The 13,629-nt window shown below is 41.0% G+C and overlaps 1 long non-coding RNA gene across 1 annotated transcript in view; it reads right to left on the bottom strand.

Moving 5' to 3' along the window:
• Nucleotides 1-837: 837 nt before the first annotated feature.
• The window catches only part of LOC109322593, an 18,707-nt gene continuing 5,915 nt past the window's right edge, over nt 838-13,629 (bottom strand). Inside the window, exons 2-3 of the long non-coding RNA XR_002104423.1 lie at nt 1,414-1,417; nt 838-849 (exon numbers count right to left, since the gene is read on the bottom strand). This is a non-coding gene — a long non-coding RNA (uncharacterized LOC109322593). The remainder of the gene's footprint in view (nt 850-1,413; nt 1,418-13,629) is intronic.

Genomic DNA, 13,629 nt, shown 5'->3' with positions numbered 1-13,629 from the left:
TTGTGTCCTGAAATGCTGAAGATTGAGCAATTTCAATATCCAGGTTGTATAATGTGTCTCTGAATTTTTGAAAGTTAACCTCTCCACTGCTGGATCATTTTTGATCTTTAACCATGGATTTTTGATACTGTAGACCTGTTTTGTAGTGCTATAAGGGCATATTATCATGCTTATCCATACTTAGCCCCAATGAAGGAGAAAAGCTAATAAAAGAGGGGATTTAATTATGCTGGAAATCTATTAAATACTCCAAGTAAATGCTTGATTAGACATTGTGTTCTTTTGTCTTATTACTTACAAAGAAGACCAATATTCTGTCTAGAGTACTTCAGTCTCAGGAGGAATGTCCCCACAACTCTTGCTTGTATCAGCACATGACATATATTGGAAAGGTATTGTTGAGGATAAAATTAAATACTGGGGTTGTAAAAAGGTTTTAGCTCCTGCTAATGAGTACATTTATTTTTTGCAGTGACAGCAGATTAGGACTAGTGTGTTTAAATAACATTAAAACACCCATAATTTTTATAGACTTTGAACAGTAAAGTCATCAGGCAAAAAAAATGAACATTACAAAGAATGACTTGCAGACTGTTCTTTTACAAATCATCTGTTACAGGCTTATTTCAAGGTTGTTCCATTAATCAAAACTTCTAAGACCTGTTATAATTACTTATGGTGTCACAAACCACCTACTGAAAGGCCTTAGAAATCTCCCACAGAAGACAATGACGAGATTTTAGTGGATACAGGATCAGACCCTAGCGTCCTAGACCACCAAACTGGTTGAGCATGTCCTTAAATTCATCTCATTCAGCAAAGCATTTAAACACGGTTGACTCCTATTTACTTCCGAAGATACACACACTTAAATGTTTTCCTAAACTGAGTCTGAGGTATATATTTTTCCCCCTCCTCAGTCACACAATTATCAAAGTTTAAAACAAGTGCTTACAGGGAAGAGGGCTAATGCAGGAAAGGCAGAATAATTTTGCCTAACATTCTTTCTGGGCTCTGCTATTTCACCTCTTTCTTATTTTCCAGTTTTTATATAGGCTCATGGTGTGCTCTATCAGAGGTATAACTAACACATTTTACACCCTGGGTGACACTCCACCCCACCCCACCCCACCAGGGTTGGGGTACTGCTAAGTGCTGGAGTGTGGGAGGAGGGAAAGATGGTGGCCAGTCTTGCCTGTCTAGGGATCCAAAGGCCCAAGGTGCAACTGCCTGTATTCCTGTCTCCCCACTCCTCACTGCTGCTGTGGTGTCTGTGCACCTGGCTATTATTTCCAAGCAAGACAAAGGTTGATCTAAAGATCTTTAGCAATCCCAGGGGTCTGCCATTCCAGTGCTCCCTCTAAGTCAGCACCTGGAGCTAGTGCCCCATTTGTCCACCCCTTGTTACACTACAAGTCTTTATGGTAATACTAGGTAAAACAACATTTCTATAGCTAAGACAGAAACTCCAGCCAGTGCCTGTGTATAGCAGTTTTGTAGCTTTTATCTTTTGAACAGTTCAATAAGTTTTCAAGTTTCTATGAAACTAATTGACTTAATGTGTATATTATGAATGCTGAAATTACGTTTGCGTACAGTCCTAAGGAAAGGTTCTGGTGAATTATGGTATCATGTGAAAAAAACATTAAATCAGATGTTCAGGTGCCATAAATGAAGGTGGCCGCACAACTGTGTCTCCTGGGAAATTATGTGAATGGATTTTTATTACATGTCTAAATATGAGACACAATAAGAACTGGTAATTTCCTAGTAGTCAGTAAAGTAACTCTGTTAGGTAAAAAGTAACCGGCTTGCTTATGTCCCTAAGATCTGCACAGGAAGGGATGCCTTCCTGCTGCGCTTGTGATTCTCCCTAACCTAGAAAGAGTGTCCTTTCAGAAAATTCCACCTGTTCAAATCCCTTGGCAAGGTTTTACAGCAGCCAGCTCCTCATTGGTAAAAGGAGCAGGAAAAGGCTCACTGAACTGAGCTAGAGGCTGTACTATGTTTCTATGTGCTTGTCCTCTTGCTGAATGAAATCTCTATTAGGAGAAGTACTAAGGCTGCCATTATCCATGGAAGAGCTGACAGCCTGGCAGTAACAGAGCTGCACTGGCTGGGAGTGTGGTATGGTAGCAGCAGTGAAAACACAAAGCTGGCGCAGAGAAGGTCCTCCCTGCTGATACTGTGGACTGGCAGTCTGGTGCAAAACCTGTTCCATGACCTGTTATATGGGGGGAAAATTCTACTTTTTTCCAGAAAGAACAATTTGGAGGAAATTGTCCATGAATCTCATTATATGGGCTCTCCAACAGGAAAAGGCAATCTGGTCCAGCCCTCATAAAAGAACTATGTAGTTCTTATGGGGGATACGTTAAAGGAGAAGTTGACTAACATAAAATTCCTAATACAGTCTCGGCTTTGTTGGAAGATACCCAAAATCAATTTGCATTAACCACTTGCTGGCATATCAAACATTAGGATGCTATCATGTTGCTAGGTAACTTGAGAAATTACATGAAAGAAATGGACAGTCACTATAGAAAAGTACAGTGGCATCTTTCCTAAAATTCATTGCTTCGATAAGGAGTAACTCATGCAATCCCAGAAAGAAAAGTACACCAGTAGTGAGGAAAAAAGAGTAATAAACAATTCTACTTCCCCACACCATCCCTATATTTTAAGTGCCAGAAGCACCTGCAGTTTGCAATTTCTGTTTGGGTCAGCTCTGGTAAACAAATGCTTTCTCTCTCTCTCTCTCTCACTCTCAAAGGCTGTGCAGCAGTCAAAAGGGAGAATATTTAGATTTATAGCAGATGTTTCACTCTTAATTCATACCATTGTTAAAAATCTCCAGAACAGCATAATGTAATACTTAGTTACTGTTCTCTTGTATAAAGAATCATTTCCAAATTCTCTGTGATAAAATTTAGACTGCCATGATTAGGCTCTTTCACAGAACCCCCTCTTCTCCCCCTCTACCAAAAAAACCCAAAACCAAATCCATCAAAAAACAAAAGAATTGTCTGAACATCAAAATTAAAACATACAAATCATAATTAGTTTATATAATAACTTCACTTCCAGAAGACTGCATACATTTTATTATGCAAATGAAGTCTTGGTGGAAGATTTTCAAACCTTGCTCTCCACAAAGGAAATGAGCAGCCATTTGGCTAGACCACAAAGAAAAATTATTGCATTACCCTACTTTACATAGACAAATGAGTAGAGATCATATCCTCTAGGGAATTAATACATGCCTGTAATATATTTACCCTGAAGACTGCTTGAATATAGTTCTTTCAAGCAAGCAGTCACAGGAACTGGTTAAATGCCTATTAAGTTGAGTTCCATTTGTTCTTAGGTACACTATTAAAAATAACAACTACTTTTTATTAATATGGATTTTTTTTTTCCAAGGAAACTTTAGCATTCAGGTACCAGACCTGCAAAGTAAAGTAAAATACCATTACAAATTTATTGGCTAACACAATTCCTGTAGAGATGTGGAAAAAAAAAAACACTGGAAGAAAGTACTTTGAGTCTTTATTTGGAAGCATTGTGACCTCTTGGTGTTTGCTGAGACACAAACATTTTGTATGGGCATTCATGAAAGAAAACCAAATACTGAAAATTGACATTAATCATGGATATATCAGAGGTGGTATATTTTATATGAAATACCAGTTGTTAAGGTGAAGGAACACATTTCCCTAATTCCAGGGACATGACAAAGAATAAGATAAATGAAACAGGCAAGGATCTGATCACCTTTGATGGGGGGAGAAGGCGGCCACACTGGGGAACAGGTTGGGGATCCAGGCCAATCTAGATGGGCTCGCAAGGTGGGTGGACCAAATCCTGATGGCATTTAATGCAGAGAAGTGCAGAGTGCTCCACCTTGGGAGGAAAAAACAGCATCATACTTACCGGCTTAACAGTACTACTCTCACTAGGGCCATGACTGAAAGAAACTTGGGAGTCTTGATTGACCACAAGATGAACATGAGCCACCAATGCAATGCTGTAGCCAGCAAAGCAAAACAAATTCTGGCGTGCATCCATCAATGCATCTCAAGAAAAAACAGGTATGGCATTCTCCCACTCTACTCATCCTTAGTGAGGCTGCAGCTGGAGTACTGCATCCAGTTTTGGGCTCCCCACTTCAGGAGGGACATGAATAAGCTTGAGAGAGTCCAGAGTGGAGCCACCCGTATGAGCAAAGGCCGAGAGATCAAGCCTTACAAGGAGAGGCTGAAGGACATAGGACTCTTCAGCCTGGAGAAGAGAAGGCTTGTGGGGGGCTTGGTGGCAGCCTATAAGTATATAAGGGGGGTGTGCTGGGATATGGGAGAACAGCTGTTTACCAGGGCCCCCAAGGAATAACTATGTCTAATGGCCACAAACTTCTGGAAGGACAATTTAAACTGCACATAAGGAAAAACTTCTTTACATTCCAAGTGTCAACAGACTCCTCCCAGAGGTGGTACATGTCTGAAAGGATGCTAATATTCTCCTGGTGATAAAATCAGGAGAGACTACTAGTCTTGTAAATCCACACTTGGGGAACAGGGAGTTATATTCACAGTCTGGGCTCCCTAAAAATCCAAAAATTATATATAAACAGGTATCAGTGATTGGAAACCAGTCTAAACCTGTAACAGAATAGAATTCAATGCACATAAATTGGTTTCAAAATGGCGGAATCCAGTTTAAGATAAATCTCGATGGATGTAATATCAGATTTAATCGGTTAAGGTAAGACCAGTCTATTGAACTTCTGTCCCAGATCCCATAGTTCACTGTCCTCTGGCATCCCAGGAGGTTTTGAACTTCCCTGCTAACTCCCCCTTGTAGGGCGGCACACTGGAACTCAGATGCACTTGGCTATGGCAGAGTAGTGAATGGAGGGTGTCAAGGCCCCGGAGCTGGTGAGCCACGCTTACGGTCTTGGTCACGGTGGTGTGGCCGGGTGATGGCAATTGGAACGAACAGGCGGGAATCTAGGCGGTGGAGTTCGAGCTGCATGGGACACACGTATAGGTTGGAACAAAGATGATTTATTTACTCACGTTTGGTAGCGGAGGCCCAGGTGCTTTCTTCAGTTACAGTAACTAGACAAACAACAAAAGGGGTCTGTTGGCCCACAGGGTTCACCGGCAAGCCTTTGCTTTCTACCCCTGGTACAAGCCCAGGGGTAGGTCCGGCTGCCCACCGGCTAGTCCCAGGGCTGGTCAACAGCTCATTAAATGGGGTTGAAACAAACAGAACTGTAACACGAGGAGTGATGAACCGGGAACTGAAAAACCGGCAATGTGATGCCAGTCCAGAGGACAGTCTGTAAGATGAAGCCGAAGTCCGAGATGGAAGCCGAAGTCAGGAGCCAAACAGGTAAGTGTGAAGTCATAGCCGAAGTATGAGGATGATCCAAACTCAAAGTCAAAGTCCAGGCCGAGGCAGTCCAATAACCGAAGGTATCAGTCCGTAAACAAAATCAATCAACTCAATTAAGAACCGTAAAGGAGAGAAGACCAGTGGCCTAAAAGGCCCTCCTGAGGAGCAGTCCCTGCAACAACAGCTCCTGCCCCCAGCTCTGATCTTCTCCTCAATGTACGCCAACAGAAACCAACACCCACACACCTCTCTCAATTCTCCCCCCCGGGGGCGAGGGTCCTGAACCTTTTATAGTTCCCTTAAGCCAATCAGAGAACTGTTCAAGGGGAAAGTTCCAGAGCGATTACCTCATAAAAATTCTAACTGAGCATGTGTGAGAGAGAAAGCTGTGAGATAACTGAGCCTGCGCAGCACCAAAAAGTAGGTCACCCATGATTGACAGCTGGCAGGTTGCTCAGAGGGCACATGCTATTGGCCTGTCTGTGTAGGACTGTTTCAACTCTCTGTAATGGCAGCATCAGCTTCAGGAATTTTCCCTGACAGAGGGGAGATTGTTTCCCTTGTTGCTGGGATGCAGGGACATGGATGCAGATGCAGCCACAGCCAGGAGAGAAGGGAGGGTAAAATTCTGGCATCTGTGTCCCTGTTATGGCAGAGTGGTGACAGGCACAGGGGGAGCAGTCCCCTTTATGTTTGTTGCTCTGTCATGTGCAGGCGTAGGTGGAGGGACTTGGAGACTGGGATTTGGCTCCTCCCCTGCCCCCCCACAGTTAAAGCTGACAGATTCCTGTGGCTGACAGAGCAGAAGGGGAGGGAACTGCTCCCCCACACCCAGCAGCCAATCAGGTTGCTTACTGGCTCAGTTCCAGCAACTTTCTCCGGCAGCACCCACTGGGCTAACCAGTGCAGACACCCTGTGTGCCCTCCTCCCCTTAACGGCCAATTGTTCTGCTCCTTCCTGACCGAATGTAGGGCACTTAGAGTAAGGCACAAAGTTAGATTGCTTCTGCTTTGGACTTTTGGAACCTCTGCACTTAGACTTTCAGCCCTCAGCTACCAGGCAGAGTGGAAGCTGCATTGTTGGGTTTAAGATGCAGGATAAGATCAGATTATTGTTCTGATATTTTCTTTTGTTTGTTCTTATAAATCTGTCTGTATCTCAACATGTGGTTACTGATTTCCTATGTTTGCTCTTGTTTTTATAATAAATCTTTTTGTTAACTTTTATAACCTATTTATTGTCAGTGCTAACTGTGATTTCCGAGCATTAGACTAGAAACCTTCTGTGGAAGTGAGGTGGGGGAGGGGGAAAGGATCTAAAATATTTGAATGTAAAGACAAGGATGTGATTTTTCTATCTGGCAAAATCTCCTCTGGTAAGAGCTGGCAAGCCCTAGGCAAGGTTGGTAAAGCTGAGGTGCCACAGGTCAGGGAGGTGACCTTTGCAGCATCTCAGTCTATTCTCAGTGGTAGAGAATGGTTTGGGTATTCTCATACCTTCAGGCACTCATGAAGGTATGAGAACGCCCTGGGAGTGTCTCTCAAAGGTGCATCTGATCACATCCTGAGTCTGGGTGTGCCACAAATAATTTAACAGTTTGACATTTCCTGCAAGTGGTTATTGTTATTTCCATTCATTCATAGCAGTGAAATTTAGAATTGATAAATATATGGAAGATTCTTCAATTGAGTGTTACACACATGCAAAAATAAAATGCAGAAAGATAATTACTATTGGCGTTTGAAAATTAGGTACAGTAACTCCTACACACATTGAGCACCAACTTATTTTTTCTTCCACTCAATTAAATTTGTCAAAAAAGCAAAATACATCTTTCACTAACTTGAATTCACATAATAAATAAAAATAAAAGGTAGAGATAAGTCTTGTTAGTGTACTATGAATATTCCATAAATCTGCTAATGCCAATGACAGTAGGTTTATGTAAAATATTAAATCTTTTGTTTAAATATTAATCATTTAAATTTCTTGCTTACTTCCTAAATAAGGTTTAAAGGAGAAATTTTATGAAACAATTTCAAATTTAGCAGCTCAGAAAATCTTTGTCAATTCTGTCCATTTTGTTTAAAAGTATATTTTTAACTATATTTTAGGTTTGCACAAAAAGAAAAAGAAAGTACTGATAGGACATTTTCAGATTGTTGCACTGAATAAAATAGATACAATTTGGCTATCTTCCAAAAAATTTGTAAATAAGCTTTAACAGAAACAAAAATGCATTTGAGTCCAAACTTTCAAAAGAAATTCATATTAACAGCACCCACTGAGACAAAAGGCAGTTTCTCAACGTTGACATCATATGTGTTTCTATACTCATAATAATAAATACGTACCAGTGTACTGTCCTATTTCATACAGCTTTTGTTATTACTTAAGGCAATATTTGTAGAGATCCTATCAAGAAACATGACTTCAATGTTGTAGACATGCCCAAGTTAGTAGAAAATGCAACATATCTTAGGTATTCGGAAATAATTGAAACATCATGTTGGCACCATCATAATAATGCTGGGTCAAATTGTGTCTGACTTTGATGGAAGAGTATTAGAGGGATATATGATGTGGACTATAAGGAATTCCCTTCCACACTTCTCATAAATGACCCATCTTGTCTTGTATGCATACATAAAAAACAGTGAGAAACATGAATGGAACATTATAGTGCTATTTTACATAGCACCTTTCAATATGGAGCCACATTTCAATTAAACCTAAATTTAATTTTTTAATACTATACACTGATAGAATTTAAAGAGTTCTTACTCAGAAACTATGTACAGAAAGGAGTTATACTAAATAGAGCTGGTCAGTCCTTGGAATTAACACAATAAATTAAGTTTAGGAGGCATACTATATTTGACCTATTGGAAAAAAAAAAATGTTTTTACTGATCTCCTGATAAGGAGCAAAAAGCACCAGTTAGGATGCTTTCATTCATCTTTTATTTACTGGTGATTATTTATAGCTTATTCAGTGGTCATTTTCTCAACGTGTGAAAGGAAACTAATTTTCTATATGATTGGTTCAGAACATCCAAAAAGCATGATTATGTTATACAGTCTCTAGGAATATATCTTTAAGTCAAAGCCAGTGGGGGCATCTACATATGCCCACCATGGTGCAGATGTTACTGTGCCATCATTTAGTACTTGGTGTGCCATCCCAGTGGCTCACAGTTATTTTTAGCAGCTACCTCACCGTCGTGACACATGAGGTAGTTCATCACTACAGCAACATAGCATCAGCATCATGGTTTGTACCCACTAATGTTATGTCACCGTAGCAATGAGATGCATCACTGTAGCACACTGCTGTGGTGATGTAGTGTCACGTGTAGACGCTCCCATCAAGGATGTAATTATAAACCTTCTTACTTTGCTAATATGACAGTATTTAAAAACACCTTTATTCACATCAGTGTTTGGAAAATTCCTGTTATTTAATATGGGGAATGGTGTCATATAAAATTAAAATAGTGTCCCTTCAGAAAGAGAACTATGTTTTTAAATGAAAGGGAGAAGATCAAGGGACTTCACTGATGGTAAGTAGGGGTGTGTGAATTTGATTTAGATTTGGATTCAGCCTGAATCAGGGATAGTGATTCGATCCATTGATTCAGATCACTGTCCCCGATTCAATTTGGCCAAATATGACGATTCAATGCTGATTCCGTGAATCAGCAATTCGGACACAGGCAAAGCTTTAAAAGTTTTTTCTACATACCTTGAGGTAGCACCACGGCTCATTATTGCTCAGGCAGATGGAGCATCCCACAGCAGTGCAGGGGGCTCCCCAACATGCTCAACAGTGAACCCAGAAGTGAACCAGAAATCGGCCACAGGGGGACCCCAGGTGCCCTCCAGACCCAGGAGGCACCAGTTGCTGAACTGTGGGGACCCAGAAGTGATTCTGGTCTACTTATGGATCTGGTGCCAAGCGTGCTGGGGAGACCCCCATGATTCTATGGGATGCTGCATTTGCCCTGAAAGTACAGCATTCAGAGCCCCTGCTACCTAGAGGTATGTAGAAAAAACATAAAAACTGTACCTATGTCCGAATCACTGAATCTGTCTGAATGTCTCTGAATCAATTTGGGGTTTTAACGGGTCCTCTGATTCAATTTGGATTGAATTGAATTGGCCACTGAATCAGGCCAAATCTCTGCCAAATCAAATCAGGGACCAAAGCTTTGCACAGCCCTAATGGTAAGAAACTAATTATAGGCAAAAGTTCATAAGTAGTTCAGAAATCATAATGGATGAAATTTTGAAGCTATACACAGGGCATGCTCTGTTACCTAAAGAGGATGAGCAAACAGCAAGGCAGCTTGCAGGTGGCTGCACTCCCAATCAGGCACAATTACCTGACTGGGAACAGGGCCAAGCTGTTTATTATAAGAGCAGGGTTCTGAGCAGAATTGCCAGAAGTCTGCTGCAAGCAGCTGGGAAAAGAACACCACCCAGCTGGAGCTGCTGCTTATACCATCTTGGAGGTACAGGGAAGGAGTTATGGAGAAGGTGGAGGCTCCTGGTCCTGGGGCATGATCCAAAACCATACCCTGCTAGGGCTGGATGATATGGTCAGACTGCCGGTGGTGGGGCAGTGTCCAGGTAACACCACAACTGTGCCTCCCCAGTGAAGGACAAGTATGTGACACCAGAAAGCCTCAGCCCCTGCTGCCTTATGGGTGACCCCATGAAGGGGAAAGGCTATGGGAAAACACCCCAAAGACAAAGCAAGTGCCCAGGCTCACCATGAGTCCTGAGGCAGGGCCCAGGTCAGGAAGGGACCTCAGACAACACCTGGGCTCACTGTTGGTCCTGAGGTATATAAAAGAGCTGGGTATGAGGCTCCGGGACGTGGGGCCCTAAGCCTACTGGAGAGATAGATGTGAACCTCCTGAGGCAGGGGATAAGGGGATTGTGAGGCCTGATGTTGGGCAGGGGATTGAGGCCCACTGTTGGGCAGGGAATGAAGCTCCAGTGTGGGTGTGTGAGGGGACCAAGAGGGTCCTGAGGCATGCAGGGAGCCCAAGGAGAGGGAGGGTGTGGGAGCCCTGAGTAAATGAGATTGTGAGCCCAGTGTGAGGGCATGGGAGCGTGAGTTTCAATATGAGGCACTGGAGTGTGGGCTTACAGGCTGGGTGTTAGGCCAGACAAACTAAGGCCAGCTGTTAGGTCATGGATGCCATCTGTAAGGCATGGGACATAGTATAAGGCAGGGTTCAGAGCTACGTATATAGACTGTTGGCATCAGGGAAAATAAATGGGCAGCCTCCTGCCTTGTTATCATCTTCCAATTAACATCATCGAAGGCATGGCAGACAAGATAGGTGGGAGGTTAGCCTTGAGACAAGTGGGTGGGTCAATGACTGGACTGGCATTGGACCCCCACTTGTTACAATATGGTTAATCTATTTCAACTACCTTGGAATTCTCATTTATGAGTGTAACCTGTCTCACCTTTTCAGTGACTCTCCTAATCACTGCAGCAATTTAACACTTCACAATTATAATGTAAACTACATATGCAGAGGGCAGTCTAGTTCTGGGTGAATATGAAAGATGAAATTCAAACCTATTCAAAAGGCACTCTTTTACTGGTCTTCTGATCAGAGTGTCATTGATTGTCATTCTACTATGAATATATTAACAAGGATAAAAGCTGGCTCTAGCCTCCCAGGCAGTTAGTCTTGTCCCACTGTGAAACTGGCTTAAATGAAAACAAAATGTGAATCAAAGACACCCTTCTGTGAAGTACTGACCAAATGATATATTTTATCTAACAGCTACAAAGTGGTCTGTAATACAGAGATGTCTATATACATGTAAATTGTTAAAGATTCCAGTCACAACTACACAACATTGTTCTTGGATAGTATAGGATCAATAAACTCCTTCTTATGCAGTGCAAATGGCTTCTTGTGTTTAATTCTTTACAGGCAATTTTTTTAACTGACAAAGAACGTGTGTTGGGAAAAGGAGAAAGAGAAGCTAATGGAAAATGCTACTGATTACCGTTTTTCACATTTTACAAGAAGAAACAGCTTAGTGAATGTCAGCTTTATTTTACTATTAGTTTAACAAATACCCTGCTCTGGTAGTGTGGACACTGGGCCAAGTGGCTAGAAGACCAGAGATTGAGAGTTTGAAGCCATAGCAGAAGTTCTTGTGGTGTGGCCAAGTCAGATTCCAACAATTCTACAACATACCTTGTCCCAAGGAAACAAGAAAGGAAGTTTAACAAAAAAAGAGGAAAAGTGTCAGTTAACTTAAACTTCTAATTTCCTCCTTGGTTATAAAACTCACCTATAGCTTCTCCCTCACATAACCACATCAAGTACATTCTTCAATTAAACAGAGATGGTTGAAATAGTTATGATCTAATTAGGTGCTTCTACCCATTGCTCAAAAGTCAAACAAATTCTCAAACCTGTTTCTGAGTTTTTTAACTTTCCACCAAAACATTATTTTCACTTGTTCAGTCTTCACCTCTTTCCTTTCAAGTCCTTATCAGAACCAGAATGAGAAATCCCTGTGTACTAGCTAAAGTGCATCTTCCCCTAATATTTCCAGTGTACAAGGAAATGACTCATGCCTTAAAAACAAAGGTGATTTCTAATGCAAATCACCCAGCATTTAACTTTCTGCATCTTTTTTTCCTCCATATATATCTCAATTATAAGTGCCCACCATCCTTCCTTGCAAAAAGAAATCACAATGGGAATGACCTGAAAACAAGGGTGTGGAACATTGGCACTCAAAGGGAGAACTCACCTTATTACAGAAAATCTAGAAATTTTAATTTCTTATCAAATAACTTGCTTATTTCTTGTCTGTGAAGACACTTGAGACATAAAACATAGTGCAGTATGTCAAAAATGTATTAAGGACTCAACTATTAATTGACTTCTTCCCCAGAAAACGGGCATGAACTCAGGTGACCTAAGTAAATTGCGATCTACAGTCTTCTACCTCCACAGCATGATGACTGCCTTGTACTCTGACTCGCATTTTAAGAACATTTTAAGAACACATTTTACATATCAGTTGTGTCTTTCAGTACATACTCATATTTTTCTTAAGATTAATCTGATTCACCACCTCTTGATAAGCATCAATCATGAGTGCATGATGCATGCACATATGCACACATACACACTCCTCAGACATTTTAGACCCCTTTCAAAATGATAAAAAAGCATAATGCTTCCCCTAGCTTAGTTTGCAGTTTCTTCATAAAACCCCAAAATATAGAAACATACAGCCACATTTCAATCTTGGTCACAGGCAAAGGTACCACTTCATGTAAAACTTACAATTCCTACTTAGAAACTAAAACACATGGGGTTTTTTTTTTCCATTTGATTAGGCCCCATACATAAAAGAGGTTCATGTCTAACGCTTTGCTATAAAAGGCAAAACACTGAAATGAAGGTAGCCATGTCATTTATACAATGTCTATTGTTTAGAGGACTTTTTCATTTCTTGACTCTTAATCTATGTATGCACACTTTGTAATTAAATACACAGGGGTTAGCTGGATCAGGGGACTGACAAGTTAAAAACATTTTGATCTCAAAGATATTGATAAATTTAAATGACCAAAGAAAGTTATTATCTGGCAGTGATTTAAATTAACTAATTTAGTGGTCTGTACTTATATTTAAATCAAATTAAATTTCCATTTGTAGGCAATATCAGAAGAAAGCGTAAGGATTTCATAAGTTCTGTCGTTCATTTCATTCTCAATTGGATGAAGGTAGACATGTTATTTGAACAGTAGGAGGAAAGTTGGTCTAATATTGCCCATATTGTACTGTTTAAGTGGATAGATAGCTTCTCTACTTTCCAGGCCTGCCAATTCAACCACTTTATTAAATTCACTTAATATCTCAAGATGTCATTGGCCCAATTCCAATGATAAAACCCTAGTGAAGGATGTTGAGAGGGTATGTAATATTTTGTGATTATTTCTTCTGATCAAACTATTGGCATAGTTATAATAGTGTTATTGTGGGTTATTGAAAGTGTTTAAGGGTTTGTACAGTTGTTCACTACACCTAGTCTACATTCAGATGGCTTATTTTAAGGTAGACTGGGACCTGTAAGCAGTTGTTCTCTGTTCCAGCGAGCTACATGGAAAAACTGGTATTAGTAACTGGTGGCTCCATGGCAGGGTTGGCAGGTCTGAGCAGTGGGTGCCCCGTT

The sequence above is a fragment of the Crocodylus porosus genome, unplaced genomic scaffold (genome assembly GCF_001723895.1).
Source record: "Crocodylus porosus isolate Cpor-Errol unplaced genomic scaffold, CroPor_comp1, whole genome shotgun sequence".
Taxonomy (NCBI): Eukaryota; Metazoa; Chordata; order Crocodylia; family Crocodylidae; genus Crocodylus; species Crocodylus porosus.
This window is presented reverse-complemented; position numbering and strand designations above follow the sequence as displayed.